At 38.5% G+C, this 22,628-nt stretch overlaps 1 protein-coding gene across 3 annotated transcripts in view; it reads left to right on the forward strand.

Annotated features, from left to right (window-relative positions):
• The window catches only part of PRKN (parkin RBR E3 ubiquitin protein ligase), a 725,918-nt gene that overhangs the window by 684,473 nt on the left and 18,817 nt on the right, over positions 1-22,628 (forward strand). The gene's annotated exons all lie outside the window — the stretch shown is intronic.

Here is a 22,628-nt window from a genome sequence, read left to right on the forward strand (position 1 = left end):
AGCTATCCGAAAGTGAGGAAATCTGCTTACAAGTGTCCAAACTGTATTACATGTTTTTCCTTTGCATGCAGCCTGCGTATACCATAGTTTCTCTTACAGCTATTTTGTTTAACATGTTCTTTCTGGGTCAAGGGCTTTTTCTAAAATTTTATGGAGTGCATACTTTGTAATATAAATTTTGAACAACAGCTTGTAAACCTCATAGGTAAGCTGAAAATACGTTCAAGGCCCTGAATTACAGCTGCTGTCACATTTCGTCTGGAGCCACACTCTCATAAGACAGTGAAGCCCCTGATTTCTGCTGCACACAGAGCACCCCCTGCTCTCTGCTGAGCAGCTGTGGGCTAAGCTCCTAGTTGTACTATGTAGCCCCTTGAAAAGCCCTTTAGTGAGAAGCCAGGGGTTTTTCAGTAGCTTACAGGGCCATTTCCAGATGTTGATGCATGTTGTGGATGTTACTCACCCAGTGGTTGCGCTCACTTGCTCTGCGGCTCTTTCACAGCCGTTTCCTGGATTACAGCTGGCTTAGTTTTGTCACCAGTTACAGCTTTCTGATAAAAGCTGGTAAGCAATCACACCCTCCACATCACCTCAACCAGGACGTGTCTGTCTGCATGTCTGTTTTCTGGGTGCCCCCAACAACTCCAGCATGGCTGAGCTCTGCAATACGGAGGACAGTTCTGCCCTCTCCACTCTGATCAGAGTGCAGGTGCTCAGGTGCGCTTCCCAAAATCTGCAGGGCTCTTCTCCGTCTCACAAATGTTAGGAAATGCTTCAATACATGGGTCCCTCACTGGAATATTCAAGTTTTTATGGATAGAGTGGTAGAAATTACTTGAAAAAGGGAACTGAGTGCCAGTCCCCTTGGTAGAACTGAAAGGGATCCATCCTCTGACAAGCCACATGAGGGATTTCAGTTTGCATGTTTCAGAAGTTTACTTCCCGCAGTCATTCATTAATGGAGGGGATAAGATTGAAGAGTTGTGACTTGGAGATAGCATACCTATTTAAAAGCAGAACTGGAATCAGAAGTCAGTGTTCCTCTAGTTTTCACTTATTAGATAGCAATGATATGGGTGTTTTAGATTACTGGAGATTAATGGAGATTATTATCAGGGTACCAGTTCAACAACTGATGCTAGAGTATTATTTTTTCAACAGATTTTTTTTTGATGATGATGGTGATAATGATAATAATAATAGTAATTCCATGGATGCATTACTTGCAGAAGTGAACCTATAGCCACAAAAATGGACATGGCAATCATAAAGCCTTCTGCACATAAAAGAAGCCCTTCTAGTAAACCACATTTAGTTGCAAATCTATATATGCCATCTGACTGCTTCAGCATCTTGTCAAAAACTCCCCAGTTGTCTTTGGAAAGACATGCTGGGTATTTTTTTAACATTTCTAGTAGAAGGAGACCAAAGTTTTGTATTTGTTTTCTTGTCATCATCTAACAAGTAACCAAGTTGTAAATTAATCTCTAGCAATTTGCATTTTTACTTAACTATCTGAGTAGTTAAATTACATTCAGCTGAATTACATTTCTCTATATTTATAATTAATGATGTATTACAACCATTAGCTAGATGGGAAACAGGCTTTTTATTATTCTATCCATTGCAACAAAGTTTCTACAAAACCCTTGGAAAGATGGGAGGGCATACATATATAAGCAGCCTGGTTTCCTCCATTTGAGAAGTATCTACATAGAAAATGCTAATATAAAGTATAACTGAATTTTAAAATTAAATTCTCGGATTACATTTGCTCAGATTATAAAAGTTGTAAAATCAAGCTGGAAAGAAACTTAAAATCAATATACACATTCCCTTGTGCTTTTTTTTCTTTTAAAATACGCATTGATCAGTGAAAAATTTGTTTGCTTTACTTTCAGCATTAGTCCTTACATAATAGAAGGAACACTTCTATGCTGGTATAAAAGACCTTCAATAAAAATTTGATTTGAAACTTACTGTGAAGAAGAACAGATATGGATTGCCTCATTTAATTACTCAGGCTGCTTCTAAAAGTAAACTAGAAAATGTAAAAATGTCAGTTTTACAAAGTAAAGGGGTTTAATTTTTTAAGAGGTGATGAAATACGGGCACCTTTTAACCTGGTCAATTCACATTAATTGCAAAAAGCAATGTGAAACTAAATGACTAAAACAGTCATGATTTGAGGAAGGTCAAAGGTTAAAAAGGTACCAAGGTATGTAGCATTCTTTTTGGACTTTTGTTCATTTTATAACTAAGAGATAATTTAATCTCTCTGTGTCAAATATCCCTTAAAATACTTTGTGATTCCACTTTTCAGCAGAAAAGCAAGATGAGGTCAACTTTATGAGAATGGATCTTATACTCAGATTTATAAAGATACATAGGAGTGGTATTGATCTGGAGGAACTGGAAGAGCCCCAGTAATGAAAAAAGCGGTTAACTGCTGTCAGAAACTGCTGTTTCTTCAAGCTGACACTGAAGTCTGTATAATTTGTATCAGACTGGGGACAATGATTGGTTTTGAAGCCCTTAGTTTTAAATTTGGTTTTAAATTCTCCTTCCACATATAGTTTTTCATTGCTTAATGTTGTGCCAGACCTGTTTCTACATAGTCAGCATCTCATATATGAAGCATGAGTTCCTGTGGGGCTCCTCCAGCGGGAGCATCATGGAAGATGCAGTTTGGTGCAAATGAAGCTGTAAAGTAGTGAGGAACATTTTCCATTTGGAGTTATTTCTGGCATTGACATGGCCCTTGACATGGTTTCATAAGCTGCAGGGTAGATCAGCTTCCCCTGGCTCCTGCTCTCAGCTGGTATAGCCGTCAGGGCATGCACTGGAGCCTCATTTTGGGCTCTACTCCCCAACAAGTTCTTACTGCCAGAGCGTGGTGGGTGGCACCAGTGCCAGTGCCATTGCTCTGGTACCAGTGCCACAATGATATCCAATTCTAACCTGTGTGACAGGGAATTACACCCAGTATTACTGTGCTCCTGCCTGTGCCACCCTGCGCAACAACTCCAGCTTTGCTGAGCCCCGCCTGAGCCTGCAGCATCTCCGGCCCCTGCCCCAGGCTCAGGACTGACATGTGCCTGGACATTGTACTCAGGCAGAGGCAGGACATGCTCCCCCATGGCGGGCACTGCCATGTTGCACCAAGCCTGTACGGTGCTGCCAGGAATAGCCATGTGCAAGCCCCTAGGAAAGAGCAGGAGCAGAATAAGCAACTGTGATACCGTCTTTTACACCTTCTCAAACTCCAGTTAGCTGAGGAGACCCTGAGATGAATGTGTCTGTAATTATTTGCACTGGATTTTGGTTCCATGTATTTGACCAGGCTGTCTTGAAAAGGTGTAGATTTTTATCATGCTTAACACCCTTTGGCAATAAGATCCACAGGCATATTGTGCGTGGCATAAGGAACCACTTCCATCCAATCACTTGCTTTGAACTTCATTCTTACTCTCTTCATTTGATACCCCCTAAATCTTGCACTGAATCAAGGTAAACAGCCACGGAATATACACTGAATTTAACCCACCACTTTGTCATCCAGTCTTGTAAGGTTCTTCTGTAGTTCTTCACAATCAACCTTCACCCTTGCTTCTCTAAACAACATAGTGTCATTTGCAAACTTTCTCAGCTCACTGCTGACTCCTGGCTGAGGGTCACGATTGGTGGCTCCCAGCATGTGTCCCTGAGGAACTCCACTCATCGTGCTTGCAGTGCAAAAGCTGGCTGTTTACTCTCTGCTTTGTGTCTGCCTGCCAGACACCACCTATTCACTTCTGTGTAGACCTAAGCTCTAATAACCAATCTACCTGGTCCCTTTGTGGACGCTGTACAGTCGCTGTGAGCTAACTACACATATATCTGCCAGCAGCTCTGTGCTGCTCTGAAACACCTAAATCAAATTGCTGTACATGCACAAGTTTCTGTATTTCGTACTAGGACATGAAATACTGCAGTATTTAACTTCTGTGCACTGAACACCCTTCGTTGGATCTAGCCAGAAGTACACACCAACACTGTTCCTTTGTATAAAAACAGTAGAATAGAAAAGCATTTGAAGGTACTACCTTTTTGCAGTCTTATACTGCAAAACTCAGTTATGCTTCTGAAAGAATGATAAATGTTGGGCTGAGGTTGTCTGCACAGTCAGGAGGCTGAAGCCTTTCTTTTCACAGGTCTTCCTCTCATACTTCTCTCTCATCAGTAAGTTTTTGGATCTCTATCACTGAAATGGGAAAGCTTATGTGGGAGACAGAACTAGACACGCTTTGGACACAGGGTGAGACCTGCTGCAGGGAGTCTTACGCTCAGTTTTTTGCAGGTGGATCTCAGCTCTGTTTGCTGCACTTGAAGCTGCAGGATCCCCTTCACAAACCTGTTCCCAAACACACACCAGAAGGAACTGCATCATCCTAGAGGTTAAGTTAGTTTTAATAAATAGTTTCATGTTGTTCAGGGAATATGAAAACCTCTCCCCAGTGATTAGATTTGGTCTCAATAGAAGTCATGTATTTACTTAAACATGGTTCTCATAAGGAGATTGAAAGACAAACATTGTGAAGATTAGTCATTATAAAATGATGATTACAGGAAAAAATCCTAATTGACTTGTCTTTTGAACCCAATATGCATTTACCCTAACGGGACAGTAACACATTCTTACTGTATATTACAGCTGGACCTCCAAATATCTAGGAGCCATAAAGCTGAACTGCCCCACTTTTCCTTAAAAATAAGCCTGTTAAAAAAAACAGGAAAGAATTTTCCATCTCTGGAGGTAAATTTTATTAAAAACATACCAAACCAGATACTACATATACTCTCTCTATATATACGTATACACACATGTACACCCACAACTATACATTGTATACATATACATATTTATATTCTGTGTGCTGAACTAGAGTGCATTAATAATTTTAAACAGAGAAAAGCTGGTGGCCAAGACACTAAATAAAAATGCCTGGGAAAAGATATATCCTTCAGTGTGTCATTACAAGTGCACCATTATTTTCATATTTCTTTCCAGCCCATCAACTATTAGTGGCTTCATATGCTGCAACAAACTCTTCAGAGTGTCCCCCAGATTTTTAAGAACTCATGTCCTTTCTACAAGGACTTAGTTGCAGGTTTGGTCCCTTCTTCAAGCAAGTCCCCTGTGCCTCCTGGGGGAGTCCCACCCCATTTTCATGTCCTAGCCACCAGGTCCCTCCCACTCCCTGTCCCACTCCATCCTCCTGCAGCTTCCCCCACATCCACAGGTGCCAGGGTGGCAAGCAAGCGTCTGCTCTCTGATGGGTGCACAGCAGGACCCAGAGGGCAGCAGCCACGACAAAGCAAAATGTAGCTTTCCTTTTCTCCATTCCAAACTTTTTTAACAAAACCACAATATTATAGTGACTAAGGAGTCAACTATGAACGAAGTACATGTTTGTAACCTCTGTTACACACATAATATGGAAAGGGTTCAAAAGCTCTGTCCTTAGATATTTATTTACTATGTCTTTTATGTGCATGGCAAATGGGCTGTTTGATGTGTCAATCTCTTTGCCCTTATATCATGTACACTTGCCAATGCCCTCTTCTGTAGTGTTGTAGTAGTATATCACATCACAGCCTGATCAGACAAGAAACCATAAAAAACATATACCTTTAAAACATTATTGTTTTGTTATCTCCGGGGGAGAGTCTACGTAAGTTATGAGCTCCCGTAGTATGAAATGGACACAGATGATTCATGGTTTACCACTAGTTAATAATGGCATGAGGAAGAGCTTATTTTTAGCTTTCTTCTTTATAACTGGATTTTTCTTGATGGCTTTTGTCCATGAGCTAGTGTTTGTTTATGACATCAAGATTCTCTCTCTTGGAAGTAGCTGTGGTGTCATAAGCACCACGTTGTGGTCGTACCGCGAGTCGGTAGGAAGGTTGAAAGGAAATAACTAAATAACTCCTACTCAGCTACCTTACTCATCAGCACTCACAGGAAAAAAACAAAACAAAACAAAACCCACAACCCTTCCCAGAACAGATTGGGGATTATTTAATGGTGGAGAGATTTGGGAGTTGTTTATAGAAAAGTCCCTGAAGCCTTTGGACTGAAATACAGCTGCAGTGCTGAAAGCAAATCAGATGCTGGATTGTATTGCTGGGGTAAACAAAGAGAAGCAAAGCCTGGGAGGGGATGCTCTTCTTACATAAGATAGCGGTTACACTACATCAAAAATGCCATAACCCCTGTTGTGGCCTGCGCCTCGGGGTGTAATTGCTCTTGGAAAAAAATGGAAAAAAGCAGAACCACCAAAATGAGAGGAAGTTACAACTATTTAGGCACTAAAATGTTGGAAGATAGGAGGTTTTCTTACCAGGGGAAGAAAAAAAAAAAAGCAGCACCTTGAGAGTAATTGAAAGTGGTTTTTGGGTTTAGCGTACAAAAAGCTAACCTGGATGTAGGTACATTTCTTTTTTCACAGTCACAGAGCAAAAAATGAAGCAAAGTAATGTGAAAATCAGATGATGGAAACATAATGAAGGCTAATGATCACATAAAATAGGTTACCAAAAACCTATTGAGGACCTTAAAAGGATATCTCTCTGCCTTTCAGAACATACAGCAGAAAAAAAAGGATAGAGAGTTACAGGAGCACGAAATACAATGATACAGAGAGCACAAAGAGAAGCAGATTTAACAATGAGACATGTCACTCTATTCTCTGCTCTGGAAGTCCTTGCCCTGTGTTCATCACTATGTATCTGCTCCGCGTTCCTGTTCCCTCTTTATCAGCAGCCGTAGCCTGTCAGAGAGTGTGAGAGGAGCTCACATTTTTTTAATCCTGATTTTGTATGGAAATAAGTCTCGTGCAGTAGCACCATTTCTGTGTCTTCGCTGATCTTTCACACCCCTGCAGTAACTTGGTAACGTGTGGGGCCAGTTTTAACTGTATGTTTCCAGATATCTTTCCACAAATTTCATGCCTAGGTAGTGGGACTGAAGAGAAAGAGAGAGAAAAACCTTTCAAATGTCTTGAATTGCATGATGAGCTCAAGCCTGATTAAACATCAGAAAATCCATTTCATCTCTCAAACTCATTATACAAATGTCTGCAAAACTGTCTTCTTGATTGCTAATGCTCATAGAAAAGCTTTTTTAATTTATTTCATTCTGGGGAACTCCTAAAAGGGAGAAGTTTTTGGGGTTGGATCAAACACAAGAAGACTGTGTATATCGCACAGACCTGCTCAGTATTCTAGCTGACCAGCTGGTCCAGTAAAAGATATTACCTGTCTCCAGAGAACAAGATACCTGTGTCCTTGAACAAGATACTACTTTTCAGCAAATATAATAGGAAATAAATAATATCGTATGAAATAGCTGCATAAATATTAGGGGTGGATTTATACTGTATCTTTAGAGCTAAAATAAGATCTTAAGAAATTCTTACTATGTGTAGTATTGCTGTTACACTTTTATACAACCATTACTCACAGAAAAAAAAACATGAGAAACTCTCTCTTTAATGTGAAGTACTTCACTAGTGTGAAACCTACGGCTTCAAAAGGACATTAAGACAAATTGTCCAGTGAGATATTTTTAAAAGTTGAGATGCAATCAATGTTTGGACAGTTATGCCAGCCAAAATCAATATTTATGTACAAATAGGACAAAGAGGCCTAAAGTTTCCCACCTATGTTATCTGTAATTTATTGTCCATCAAAATTAGGAAGGATTTTGTGTTTTCAAAGAATATGTTTGAAAAATCTTGTTAACAGCATTTTTGAAAGGTTGCTACAAGAGAGAGCCTGCAACCTGATGGCTTAATATCTCTTACTATTTAATCCCATATTAGTGAACAGGCTTTTTTTCTAAAATGCAGAGACAAATACCTGTAAATCCAGAGTAGTCCCTGATACTTGCTAAGCATTATGCAGGGTTGCAAGATCTCAGAGCTAATTGATAAATTACTTACAGTTGTTTAAGAATTGAATAGTGATGATTATTGGTTTGTTTGAATCCCTTATAAAAGGATTCCATGTTTTCTGGAAAACTTGAGCCCACTGTTTTGTTTGATGTACAGTTTATTGGAAACATTAGATTATTCTGGTTACAGATATCTATATGAATTAAATTGCAAGCTGCAAAATGTGTGTCTATACAGCGCTGTGGTACGATCCAGTAGCGTAACTATGGCATTCCAAGTGCCAGTCAGAATTATAAACAGGAACGTGTCTTGAGAAATATTAAGGTTCATGAAAAAAGAAAAAATCTTTCCGAACTATTTCTTCCATTATTTCATTTTTGTTTTAATGAAAAACCTTTTGGGGAAATTGCTGTACTTGAATAGCATGAAGAATGTATGTGACATTTTATTTTATTCACCTGTGACCCTGCCTATTATTCTCCTGAGCAGTCCAGAAATGAAACATTTCATAATCTACTTGCTCGTTGCTGGCCATTTAATTATTATGCACCTCATTTCTTTTGTTTAGTTGTTAAATTAAAAAATATATATTTAATTTTCTGTGAGTTTGGGGCTATTTTATAATTTCATGGTATATTCCAAGGTGTGTATGTTACTGTAAGATAACACTGGCAGGTCACTAAAAGCGTTTGCCTCTGCCTCATGCTTCTCAACACCCACAAGGCATGCGTTATCTCAGAGTACCACACGTCTTGTTAAGCCTCACACTTTATGTGGCTGATGGACAAGCTTACTGTCAGGGTCTTAACAGAACTGCTACTTTTATATGTTTATAGCTCTCCCATTGTCTACAGTTCAGTGCTAAGATGAACATCCATCGTGTATCAGATGCACATAATGGGAAGGCACTTAGACCACAGTCAAGGAAGGGACAGGCGTAACACTAGTTTCCTTTGAAAGTCTGTAGAACTGTGGACAGATTTTGAGTGCAGAGCTGCTAGTGGGCTGAGATGTCTCAGTAGCAACACCAAGAACACCACCAATATTTCAAACTATTTTCTAGTTTAAGAGAAAAATTCAGTAGAGAAGACATTAATCAAACAAGATTTACAAAGACTTCCTGTAGGTTGACTTGTCAATTATCAGGTGTAAAAAAACCAACATATTGAGAATTTATACACATTATAATAAATATAGAAAATCGTGGTTTTGCATTTTGTAGAGTTATTACCCTTTGGAAGCTTGCATCTGATTCATCTAGAAAAGGTGCTGTCATGTAATTCTGCTTGTGTGTGTGTGTATGTATTGAGCAGATGGCTGGGTAGTTACTTCAGCATCCAGGATGGTGGACAAGCTAGAGCAAATAGTTATTAATTCTGACTTTCTAATCTTATCTTAACAAGTGATGAGCATTTACCAAATTCCTGGAACTGGACACTGAATCCTCAAGCGCTAGAGTCCATGAGCAGAGGCAATATAAAATGAGTTGAGCCTAAGCGTGGGATTGATTTCCAACTTGTTCCTGGAACATGAGATTGAACAAAATGTTGATACAAACCTTGAATTTTGCAGCTTAGGACCATTTTTAATTTGAAAACTAACACGTTCTGTTAATGGAAAATAGAGATAACTTGAACTGTAAGTCAAATTGTATCCTTTTCCTATTAATACCTACCAGGTTTTCATGAACTACGATTTTCTCATATAGCAGCTGAGAAAAGTGATGCACACTTGACTCTCCAGTGGGAAAATAATGTATATCACAACTTACAAGGGCAAATTAAAGTCCATCTCTATTTGACAAACATGATTTCACTACTTCAGTGCAAGCAGGTGTGCTTTGCCTCTTTTGTTTTGCTGCTTATAGAAAAATTCTGACCTGTGTACCCAAAAATCAGATTGAAGTCAGAAGGAGCTTGTGGTGCACAGTTCTGGCACACAGTTGCAGTAAATGTACTACATAAAGGTAACAGAACATAAGACTCAAAACAAGGTTTGCTAATGATCCTTATTTAAGAAAAAGCTACAGTAATAGCCCCCAAATACTGCAGTAAGACAACTGGGAGCTGTAGTGGTTTTGGGTCATTATTGTTGAGTGCTTTTAATACAGTTTGCAAAAGTAACCTTTCTTTGTTTTCTGTGTGAGCTGGCAGGTTGCCTTTGAAGCCAAAGAACAAAAATACAGTGGGGTCATGCATTAACAGTGGTTATTTTCTTTTTTCTTTGCATTAAATTCCCAATAGCAAGGAGATTTGAATTTTGAGGGGAAAAGACAACATTTTCCAACAGATTATAATTATTTCAAGGCAAATTATACATTTTTGTTTATCAGTGAACCATTGGTATGTTTCTTTCTTCCTTGATTTATGCAAAAAGAAAACCCCAAAAAATCCTGATTAGCAACAGAAAAGAACCACAGGCATGTATGCTCAAGTAGTGGGGATTAGACACACACTGGTAATTTCCTCAGGCTCGGTTTCAGCTGAATAATATATAGAAAAAAGCAAAGTTTACTTCCCCCTGCCTCCCCTTGGTTAATTATCTGCTTTTTATGCAGGTCCTGAATACAGAATTTAAATCATGGTACCCTACTTACCATTGACTCATTTGCATAGAATGCTTTAAGGATACCTTGGGAGGCAGAAAAGGTGAATGTCTCCAAACACGTACCTTTTTGTTCCTACCCCAAGAGCACTCCAAAGTCATGTGGGTTCGTAGCTGGAAGGTTTCTAGCTGCAGCTGCTGCCGAGCATTTCGTGAACCGGGAAAGGGATGAGAGGAAGAGAAGATATACCTGGTGTTTGACAGTAGTATTGTTTGTACCAGTGTTGGTATAGTGATATTGCTACCATTGTTATAAGCATATTATTGCTTTTATTCATTTCAAACAGTGATTGTGAGGCTCTTCCGATGTTCAGGAGCAATGTGAGAAGAGTAATGAACAGAAGGTATGAACAAAAGGAAAGTGACGGTATTCAGAGAGAGGAAGAAAAAGAGATAAATTTTGATCACTTTTTTTAAAGACAATAGGTTTTTAAAGGCATGGGGAAAAAAATATTTTAAAAAAAAGGTTAGAGAGGAGCTTGAATTTTGCTTCAGGAATTCAATGAAGAAAGTCAAGATGTAAATGTAGCCAGAGAAATGGAAAGAAAAAATGAATTGAGATGGAATGTATAGGAAGAGTAATGAGAGTGGGGAGGCCCAGGAGGAGGTGCATTACTGCAGCAGAATGTCTCAAATAACAAACGTTTCAGTGTGTACCAGTCTTGTCTGGTGACTCTTGATGCCATACAGCCATATGAATTAATATTCGAGATGTCAGAAACAGGCAGGTAGGCCCTGATCCTGAGCAGATGCAAATTAATGTAGCTCCACTGCAGAAAATGGAGTCTTGCCCATTTCTGTGAGAAATTTCACATATAATCAGATCATCGAAACACAACCTGATTATCACGTAAGATGAATTATTGAACTCCCTTTCTTATTAAAAACAAGCAATAAGCTACACCACTTTGGTTTCTTAGAAGCAGTAAATAGAAGATGTGTTCATCAGGCGTGCATGCTTATTCTAAAGAAGCAGATCGTTTGCACTGCAATCAGTAATTCCAGAAACTTTAAAAAGAATGTGCTAGTTCAGAGTTCTTCTGAAAATGTGACATGTTGGCAGGCACAGGGATATCCCAGTGGTACTTGGAGGGACTGGATCATTCTTTTCTGAGATGTCAAGCAGCCTTTGCTCCTGCCAGCACTGGTACTCAGATGAACTACGTTTGATTTGTATTTTTGCAGTGGATCTTTTGAACCAAGACTGATTCGTGGATGTGGTTTAGTCAAGCACCAATTCTTTTTATACAGAGGTCTGATCTAGTCCCATGTTGTGCAGCAGTTCCATCTTGGAGTGGTCCTTCTGTACCCATTCATGTGCAACAATTAGCACAAACTGTGTAAGCTTAAAAAAACATGCTTGTTTTAGAAGAAAATTACTTGAAAACACACAACCAGCCTTTGCACTGAAAAGAAGGTATAGAAAGTGAGGGATGCCTAATGGAAGCCGTGGGTTGTGACAGGGTACTCCTGGCATGAACCAGCCCAGCTATCATTGATATCTGAGCAGACCTGTGTTTCTCAGGAACCATCCGCTTTTCTTCTTTGAAAGATTAAGCTTGATATTTTCATCATTATTCCAGTGTTTTCTCCAGCAGTGTTTATAGAACATTATGCAAAGATAATGCCCCGTTCAGGAGAACTAGATATGAAGGTTTTCAAAAATTCTTACAATTTCTTTCTCACTTCTCTTCTAAGCAATTTTTATTTTAGTTTATTCCCCTTTCAGATGGCTCGGAATTGCAGATCCCGAGTCTAAATGCATCTTTCTTCAGAGCTTGGAGCCGATGGAGTTCTGAGGTCTGGCTACATCTAATTTTAGGCTGAGGCTTAACATCAAGTTTTCATCTGTTTTTGAAACTTGCCCAAAGTTGATCTCAGTGTTGTTCAGTGTCAATATTCAGGCTTAGAAACACCTCTAATTAGAATCATCTAATGCAGGATTTTTTTGCAGTAAATTACTAGTCACATTCAGAAATCGAACCAAGCAGTTATAGAAATGAATGGTGCTGGTCTTTGAAGGGAACATGGATTGGATATGCCAATTGTAGATTAGTTACTCCTTAATTTTAAAGGATTCATTTCTTTGTAAGACAAACAAACTATAAGCAGAATTGAGGCTTAAGATCGTTCCTTCCCCCTCTCCCTCAAAAAAAAAAATCTCGCAGAGAAGTGTCCAAATGCCTTGCTTAATCTGGTCACTAAGAGGAGAGGCACGTTCACTGGACCCTTGTGCAGAAGCCAGACATTTCCTTAAAAGACGGAGACTTACAGAAATCTGCTCATTATTTTGTGCTCTCCCTAGCACATAGACTAGATGTGTGTTGATAGTTATAAAAAGCAAGTGCTATGCATAGGAGATAGCATGAACCAAATAAAACACTTAAAACAGCACCACAGTTATCCAAGGTACATTATTTAGGCTCTTTTATTTGCTAGGTGGTCATATTTGGAAGGGTGTACTTTTCACAGGGCTTCAGCTGTCACCAGGTTCAAAAGAAGTAAGATGCCATGCCCTTGAAACAAGAAGCACCTCTTGCTCCTTTTTATGTCTTTCAGTGCATCTGAATGCTGTTTCTTCTTTATGATACTGTCTTGTCAGGACTGATTTTGCCTGTATCAGCTGTTAGTAACCCCGGACTGGATCTTAGCTGTTGACTATGATTTTTTTGGAATCTGTTTCAATTGCAAAAGCTTCGCAAAGCCTGCTTGTATGGATTCCTGTGTCACTGCTGCCATCTTCTGGGAAGTTTTCAGTGTTGCTGGGTGAGCTTTTTTAAATGTAGATGAATTCCAGCAACCAGGAGATGAGCAAAGTGCGTGCTGCTTGTACATGGTTACAGGAACACAGTCCAAATGGCATAGAATAAAAAATTCCATGGTGGGTGCCTTGGTTCTGTTAGGGATATCTACAAAAACATTCAGAGGAGTGGCCTGATTTCTGTTGCAATTCAGCATGAATTAGGTACTGGGTGATTGCTTAAATCTCATCAGCTTGCCAGCCTGAGTGTTCACTAGTTCATTTCAAGAACCACGTTAATGAATCCATCAGATTTGCAGGTCTGTTTGCACATATAAATGTGCAGCTAGATGCTAAAATGCCCAGGGCATGCATGCATAGCAGAAGTATTATCATATGGAAATAGGTTTGTCATACTGTTTAAGGGCATATTAATTGAACTCCAAAGCTGCTAGAGCAGGAGCTAAAGCCACAGGCAGTAAAATTAATTCCTCATGACATTCCTTGTGAACTGATATATGCATTCAGCAGCAAAACATCTTTTTCAAACTTGTGAGAAGTGATATTTTAATGTAGCTTCCAACCACTTTGTTGCAAAAAAAAAAAAAAAAACTTTTAATGTCACACATGTAGTGATGCATCTTCTGCAGGAAGAATATTTTCAAAAGATACACTGTTATACTTGTAAAGTGCTTTGTCTCGCACTTTCTAAAGGCATCTCAAAATAACTATCATTTTCACTCTTTGCATCCTAGTTCCTTAAAAATAATGCTTCCTTCCATAGAAAATTTTACTTCTTATTCTTTTTTGTATCCATTTTAGTGGTGACAACGTACATGCTAGCTTTTTTTCTTTACAGCGTGACTCAAGCTCTGACTTCATCTGTTCTAGCTTAAATACTGTATTGTTCCACAGGAGTTACAGTGGTTTTCTACTACTGTAAGTGGTAGAGAGACAGAGTTTATATTTTAATATATGCCTATACAGATTGTGTATTTAGAGGTTTGGTTCTCCTTTTTTTTAATCAGTTTTAATTGGAATGCTATGTTCTTTTGTGAGATACTCGAAATGTAGAGACTAAGATCCACCAGATTACAAAAATCTTTTTAAAAATCACAGTTTAGATACATTTTACATCTTTGACTGCTTTAAAAACTCTCCTCATATTCATAAATGATTAATCCCCTTATCCTGTGCATTTAGTTTCTAGTAGATTCTATTAAATTATAAGGTGGCAATAATATTGAATTTTTTTCAATGTTTCCTCATATAAATACTATGTAATTTATTATGGAAATTACAATTAGAAATCTTAAGTTTACATGCATCCACTTTGCATTTTGTTAGTCATCCAGGCATAAAATTGCTCAAAATTATACACTAGATAGATGTGATTAGGTGTCTGTATCACTTACTAGAGTTACTTAAATGGGAACAAAATTAAGCCAACATACAACTGCTTTTTCTCTCCAGTGGTGCCAGCAAGAACCTAATACTGAATTATATTTCTTTGTCATGTCTGTACTACACAGTGAAGTAAGGGATGTCTGTAGTTCTGCATCCCCAAGCCAGCTCCCAGCAGTGCTGAAACATCTACCAGGAGAACACAGCATCCTGCAGACACTAGTCAAGGTCCCAAACACGCTAGAGCTGCATTAGCTCCAGATTACTGACATGGCTCTAGGACTTCCAGCAGGGACACCTCAAAAGGTTCTCAGCAGTGTAAGCTGCAAGTAAAATTCAGTGTTGCCACCAGAAGGAGGAAAGGGAATAAACTACTGCTGCATAGAATTGAGAAAGCAGGGAGGAGGAGTATGCAGGAATTAAGAGTGGAGGAACATTCCTGACTGTGACAGACGGTCCTGAAGGAGGGGTTGGAGTTGTGGCAGCAGCTAACAAACAAGATTGTGCGATACTCTTATGTGTAGGTACAGGGTAGAGGAATCTGAAAGAGCATTATCCTTTCTCCTGCAGGGGCCCGAAGTCCTTTCATCTGAGAGAAGCACCTGGGTTCTGCTCAGCTTCTTTCTTCTGTTCTATCCCTTGTAGCACTTGGCCCACAAGGCAATGCAGAAGGGGGATGCAAAGAAAAAGTAAGGTTGCCCATGCACATAAATCAGCAAATGAGATTTGATAAGGTCTGGGACAGGTTCTCTGAGCTTATGTTGCCCATTTCACTGATACATCCGAGTCTGTTTGCCCGGCACACAAACTTATCAGCGCTCACTGAAGGGCCTTGGGATGTACATGTCATCATCTAGACCTTAGGGAAGGAACCCATGGATTGTTTTGCAGAAGTCAAGAGGGAGACTTTCTGTTTCAGATTCAAAAGAAAAACATGGATATCTCTAAGATGTTTTGGTGCAGTCCTACACTTAAAGCTTTTAATGTTTATAGAAAATTGCCTCTTATAGTATTGATGGCAAATTGCCTTTAGATTGCAAAAGCTGCACAGAGGCTGCAGCTATATTCTTGACATCATGTTTTGACAGATTGCCGTGCTTCTCACAAAAGCTGGATTTTAGATGAAATATGCATAGTAAATGTGTGTGCTTTATTATAAGGAAAAAAAACAAAATTGCTTTGCAAGTGCTACCATGCTTTGCAATTGCATTGTATCTGATAAAATCAGTGTCATTAAAAATGGATGCTTTTTCTACTGTGGCATTTATCTTCATTGTAGTATCTGCAGGTTTTTCTATAACTGACAATTGGCAAAGCCACAAATCCTAAGTAAACATAGTTACTGCAGATGGTAAATATTCTGCTTTTAAAGGTTTTTTCTGTAAGCACAAGAAATACCACAAGATGGGGAGTGTGGCTGACGGTCTCCCACTTGGTGCTGGATATAACAAAGTGCCAGAGGCAAAGTCAGTCCAGTACCTAAGATGTGCGGTTCACAGCAGTGGCATGACAAGGGCTGTGACATCTGGGGTGTGTTGCGGGGGGGGAGTTTAATTGACTTTGGTTGGAAATAAGTAACAAAGTACAGAGTTTTGAAGTTTAAAAGGCTTAGTCTGTGTTTATGGAGGTTTGAACTCCAGCCAAGAATCAGACCACTCTCTTACTCAGAAGATATGCTATATGGTAAAACCTTCTCCAGTGAAATTTGGGATCTGGGGGCTTTTCTTAAAACAAAACAAAAACAAACAAATAAACAAACAAAAAATAAGAAGAAGTAGGTATATATCACTCGTTATAACGTTATAATTATAATTTATACTTTGGAAAGTGCAATTGGAAGCTACATTTTTCTAAACAGAAATACTATACAGAGATTATTTTGGGTATAATGAGCAGTGCCATTCTATATGTCACTCTCTGATAGCTTTGATTTGCCTTAAGATGTTCATATTTTCATGATAAATCCTTCCTCCAATCAGCAGCCTATAGTTTGAGTACAAAAGCTCATTTAGGATTGAAACTTGACGCCTTTTAATATTTTACATTTTCAAGGTATTTCTTTTTGACCAGATGATCATGTTGTCAGTTGAAGAGAAGGATTTTTTTGCCTTTCCAGTGTTTTATTGACTCATGGTCAACCTGTTGTCTACCAGAACTCCCAGTCCTTCTCTGCAGTGCTGCTTTCCAGCAGGTCCACCCCTAACCTGTACTGGTGCCTGGGGTTATTCCTTCCCAGGTGCAGGACCCCACACTTGCCTTCGTTGAATTTCATCAGGTTCTTCTCTGCTCAGTCCTCCAGCCTTTCCAGATCTCGCTGAATGGCAGCACAGCCCTCTGGTGTGTCAGCCCTTCCTCCCAGTTTGGTATCCCTCGTCATATTTTTATTTACCAAAAAAATAATAATTAAAAGGCATCAAAATACTTTACAGATTACCCTTATTAGGCTGAGTTTTGACATTGTGAAAACAGGGTGTGATGGGTTTTGAGGAAAGATCCGAAATTATTAGTTGGAAGCCCACTGTTTAAAAAATTAAAATCTTCTCCTTTACAGTGCTGCTATGTGATCTCAGACAAGTCTCTTTGGTGTGGATCCTCAATGATACTTGGGTTTCCACATCAACTTAATTAAAATCCTCAAATTTTAGAGAACCGTGATCGAGGATTTCTATGAATTAGGCTCCAGTCACTAAAACAGAAATAGTAGTACTTTGCTGCTTCATGGGAATATGGTAAGAGAGGTTCACTTACAATTCCAAGATGTTCTGATGCTCAAGTGATCAAAGCCATGCAAGTATCTTAGAATGCTACATTATTTTGCTTTGATGCGTAATATACATCTGGTTTTGACAGAAAAATGATTTTATCTAGTTCCACATGCATCTTAGATTATACTCGGTTTCCCTTGTATGCTCTTTAGAATATTCTATAGCCTTCTCATGTTACAATAGCACTTAATGCGCATTTTTTGGCAGCTCATTAAATAATAAAATTAACACCTGTCAGCCGTGGTTTATTTCACCCTTAGCATGAATTATGATCATAATATAGCATTCTTTTGGTTTGGTTTTGGACTTGGTTTTAGAGGAAAGAGTGAACAGAAGCATTGAAAGTTGATCTCTTGAAGTACTTGTTTTACTGAGAAGGAAAGATAAAACCTGTAAGCCCTGCATTTTCAATGGAAGGTGAGAAGATCCGTGATTTTTCTTTCTTCATATAGTCATGGTTCTGAGGAAACTTTGCATCTCTTGCATAATAGTTTTGCACTACTGGCAGAAAGCTCCAGTACTTGTGGAGATGTTGATCCTGCCTTAAAATCATAGAATGTCCTGACTTTGAAGGGACCCACAAGGATCATCGAGTCCAACTCCTGTCCCTGCATATGACAGTCACACAGTTCATACCATATGTCATATGTCTTTATTCAGTAGCTTTAATTTTCATGATTCCTGCCTGTAGTGAAGAGTCCAGACAACACTGAATGAAGGAATATCAAAGAAAAAAAGAGAAGACAAAGCAGTTTTGATAATACTGCAAGTCAATATATTCTCAACGACAACAGGTCATACACGAAGAAGCTGATTTAATTCTATGATAAGATCACAAGTTTGATAAGAAAATGTAATTGCACAAAACCAATTTCATTTTTTGCAAGATTTCAGACTATAGAATATTCTGATAAGGAAATCACCACCATAATATATCAATAAAAGGCTTTAGGGTGCTGAGTTCCAACTGACATGGTTTGGGTGTTTGCAGCAGCCTCGTCTTCTCACTGTCAGGTGGGCTGTGGTTGTATGGCTTAAGAACTGGCAAATTATAGAAAGTAGTGTTTTCTGTGAAGAATCCATGTACAGCAGGGTATTGCTGGCAGCATTCAACAGGAACTGACAGCAAACCTGTCTTGATTCAGTAATTGACAGTGATCCAGAAGTAAATATAAAGATTCTGCTGATACAGCACAGCAATTATACAAAGATTAGTCAAATATAATTAATGACAAAAACAAGACAGTCCCCAGAAAAGTGCCATGAATATGATTTGAGGCTGGGAGAGAGAAGGAGAGAAACATCTTAAGCAGTGAGAAATGCAAGAGGTTCTCTTTTAGGTTAAAGAAGATTCAGAGGTATCTTGATTATAGCACATAAATATCTTCACAGGAAGAAAATGTGGGATACTGAAAGACTCCTTATTTTAGCAGAGAAATGCAAAGCAGAAAGTAGCAGCTGGAAGCTGAAACCAGAAAGAATCAAAGTAGACATTAGATGCAATTTTTAGCAGTGATTTTGAAGGGCCATTAAAACACTGTACCAGAGGTACGAGTGCGTCTTTCTTCACCTGCTATCTTTAATCTGGATGTGAATGTCTGTTTTGGAAGATACACTTTGGCCAAACCATGTACATAGTTCGTCTCCAGTCTTGCTGGCAGTGATAACTGTAGGAGCAAAGATGTGGCAGTCCAGATTTCAATATGGATTGCAGAAGCCTGGTAAGAAATCTGGGTATGTGCTTGAGTTGTTAGCTCACACATAAGTCCCTAGCAGTGCACCTATGGTGCTGCAGATTAAACCTTGACTGTGACTACCTCACTGCAACTTCACATTCATTCAGCTATGTGGACATGGGCTAGGAGGTAAGGGTGAAAAAGAAAAGGAATATCTGAGTTTAAAACAACACTAAGGAGTTCAGACTTGAAGCTTTGTGTAGGAATTCAAGAATGAGAGTATTACATTGAAGTTGGAAGAAAGATAATTTTAACTGTAGTATTTTATAGGCACTATAGGAAGATATTAGAGACCAAAGAAAAGGCATTTGCAGTAGGTAAGAGAGAGAGAATGAGCTGTGGTGCTCAAACCAAAGGAAAGCAGATCTTCGAAATGTTGCAAAATAGGAAAGAGCAAAATCTTGTTTCCAAAAAAAAACAACCAGCATAGCATATAAATAACAAATTCCTTTTCCTTTCATCCAAAGAAAGAGCTACATTCTACTGCCACCTCCAAACTTAAAACACTTTAAACAATATAAATGGCCCAGTCAGGAATAAATGAGACTACAGCTCTGTTTCACCATCCTGGTTTTTATTCAGTGCCATTCTTGGTACTGCAGTTTTCTGCTGTGGGGTTTGAATTCCATAAAGCTGACCAGAGTTTGGTCTGCTTTTACCTTTTGTTGAATGATCGTAAATACAAGAGGATTGTAAAAATAGGAACTAGATTCCTGTTGAGGTTTTTAATCCCTCCTATTCTGAGGTCACTGGGATTCAGGGCTTCTGCTTAGGCCTATCTCATACATTTTACAGATATTCAAAACCCTGTAATAGCACACACACAGGTTATATTAATTTCCAGTGCCTAAATCCCTTAACTGCTTTATGGATTTCCCTGTTAATCCTCTTTTTAATGCATAAACCTAGAGGGTAGGTTTGGGACCTTTGGGATTTATTCTTTGTGTTGGTTGTTTTCCAACTGAAGAATCTTTCAAGGGTAACAACAGTAAGCACTAAATACACAAAGACATATGAAGTTTATATGCTGTTTATATTATCACAGTGATCTGCCAGTCTTTTTTTGGCAAATAAAGAGGAAGAAAGTGTGAGTATTATTAGTAATTACACTACTTATAGTAATTTTAAACACTTACTAATGTTGAATTTATGCAAAAGTATTAAATCCTGACTGAACAACTTAAATCCTTTTCTTTCCAAGGGCAAAATAGCTGTATTAATATTAATGAAGCCACAAAATACAAGTTAACTGACAGCATTTTTGCAGTTGCTGCATTTTATTACTGAAACTTTATTATATTTTTCATGCCTGAATGTAAAAAATGAATAAAACTATCACAAACTGCTCTTTGTTGTAAGTGACATGCCTTTTCTTTATGATGCATGCTTTGCCATAAAAAGGGAGTGCTTAATGCATTTCTGTTGGGAGATGCCTATTTATTCTGACAAACCGATCAGCCTCCAGGGTGTTCTTTTGCCACAGAACGGATTTTACATCTCATCCATTATCTAATAAGATGTGAAAAGAGTATCCTGTCTCACAAAAAAAAAAAAAAAAAAAAAAAAAATCAGACTTTGTTTCATTGCAAGGATGTGGCAGGTTCACTTACAGACTCACTCGCAGGATATACAATTGTTAGTGAAAGGCCCAGTTATACACTCGTGCATGTTTCCAGTACAGCAAACCTATGGGGAAAACACTGGTAATGTTGGTTCTGATGATGAGAAAATGCATTTCACATCTTTAAATAATACAGTATGAGTTTATTAATTTTATTATTATAATAAACAGTAATGCCACATAAACTATACTGTGAGGAAGACAGAATGTCTTCAAAATATATGCCCTGGGTTGGTTCGTTCTTTCTTTCTTTCTTTCTTTCTTTCTTTCTTTCTTTCTTTCTTTCTTTCTTTCTCTCTTTCTCTCTTTCTCTCTTTCTCTCTTTCTCTCTTTCTCTCTTTCTCTCTTTCTCTCTTCCTTTCCTTCTTTCTTTCTTTCTTTCTTTCTTATTTCCCGCTTTTCAGTGTTTATGAAAGGTTTGAGATTGCACTAGCATGGGAAAAGTGAGAGAGACTGGAGTGAGGAAAGCAATCTGGGGCATTGAGTGATAAGGCAGTGATAAAGGAACTGTACACAAAACCCTTTCAGACAAGTGTTTTCAGCCAGATGTGTTCCTAAGGAAATAACTCACAAAGGAAAAAGAGAACTGGGGACACGGTAGGAAATGCAGTTAAACCTGGCCATAACCTTGATTGTTAAGGGATAACAAGTCTTTGAGATATTCAGTATCCAGACAGAGAGTACCCCTTTATATGTGTTTGAGCAGTGTTCAACACGGCTGAAACATTTGACGGCTAATGCAGAGCAAACTGTTGTGCTGAAATGATGCTCTATTACAATAATGCAGCCTCTCATGCAACATATCTTCCAAAGTGCCTCCATTGTAAAGCTGTTTGCTAACAGGCACAAGTGAATTAACAGATCAGTGTTAGTTACAGTAAAATAAAACATTTGAAATCGTTGACAAAATAGCGGAGAGAGCTGACAAGAAAGCAAACAAAGTGATTAGGTCTGATATCTCTGGAAGTTAGAACACTCACTCCACTCGTCTGCTCTACATTTCCCTGACTCTCTGAATAACAGGATCAGACCTTTTGGACTTGCACAATGCTTCTTTTCATAGAAGTGCAGTTCCTTTAGCATGACAATGAAATATGATTTTCAGTGCTTCTTAGAAAAGTGACAATACAGCTTGAAAGATTTCAAAATGAAATTGCAAAAGCTGGAATTTGTAGCAGACAAATGTTTTAGTGTCATGTCCTCCTGATATCCTTTATTCATGATGTGTGCATGCAGCTCTGTATCTAAAAATCATGGCTGTTATCAGTCTTGCTTACAAAGCCAGTCAGAATGGCTTACCCCTGAGAGATCTTTCAGAGTTTGGAGTTGTGTCAAGACAGCATAGCTTTAAAACAGCATGAGAGACACCCATTTTACATTATTGACTTTCCCCCTTACCTGCAAGGACGTGGGATTTAATGCAGCATTGATGGGTCAAAGATTTTTATGCATGTCAAGACAGATATCTTCATTTTAGAATTTAAAAAAAGGCATCAGACTTGATACTTATGAACCAGTTTAGGTGGCAGAGGTAGCTTAGACTGAGATAGGGACAGCTGTCTCACTCATCTGCAAAAGACTTTACTTTTGAATGAAGCCTTACGTAAAGAACAATGTAATTTAAGGAAGATAAAATGAAAACAATTGTTGGAAATGCCATAAGAGTATAGAGGTAGTCCCTTAAACCCTATGTTAACTAACCTATCATTCTGTTCTATGTTGTTTTTTTAAACCATCCTATAAAAGTCCATGGCAAGGATATCATTTTCTAGAAAATGGTATTTCACATGATCTATAAAAAGTTATCATCCCCTACTA

This window comes from Streptopelia decaocto (genome assembly GCF_964273445.1).
Source record: "Streptopelia decaocto genome assembly, chromosome: 3".
NCBI classification, from domain to species: Eukaryota; Metazoa; Chordata; class Aves; order Columbiformes; family Columbidae; genus Streptopelia; species Streptopelia decaocto.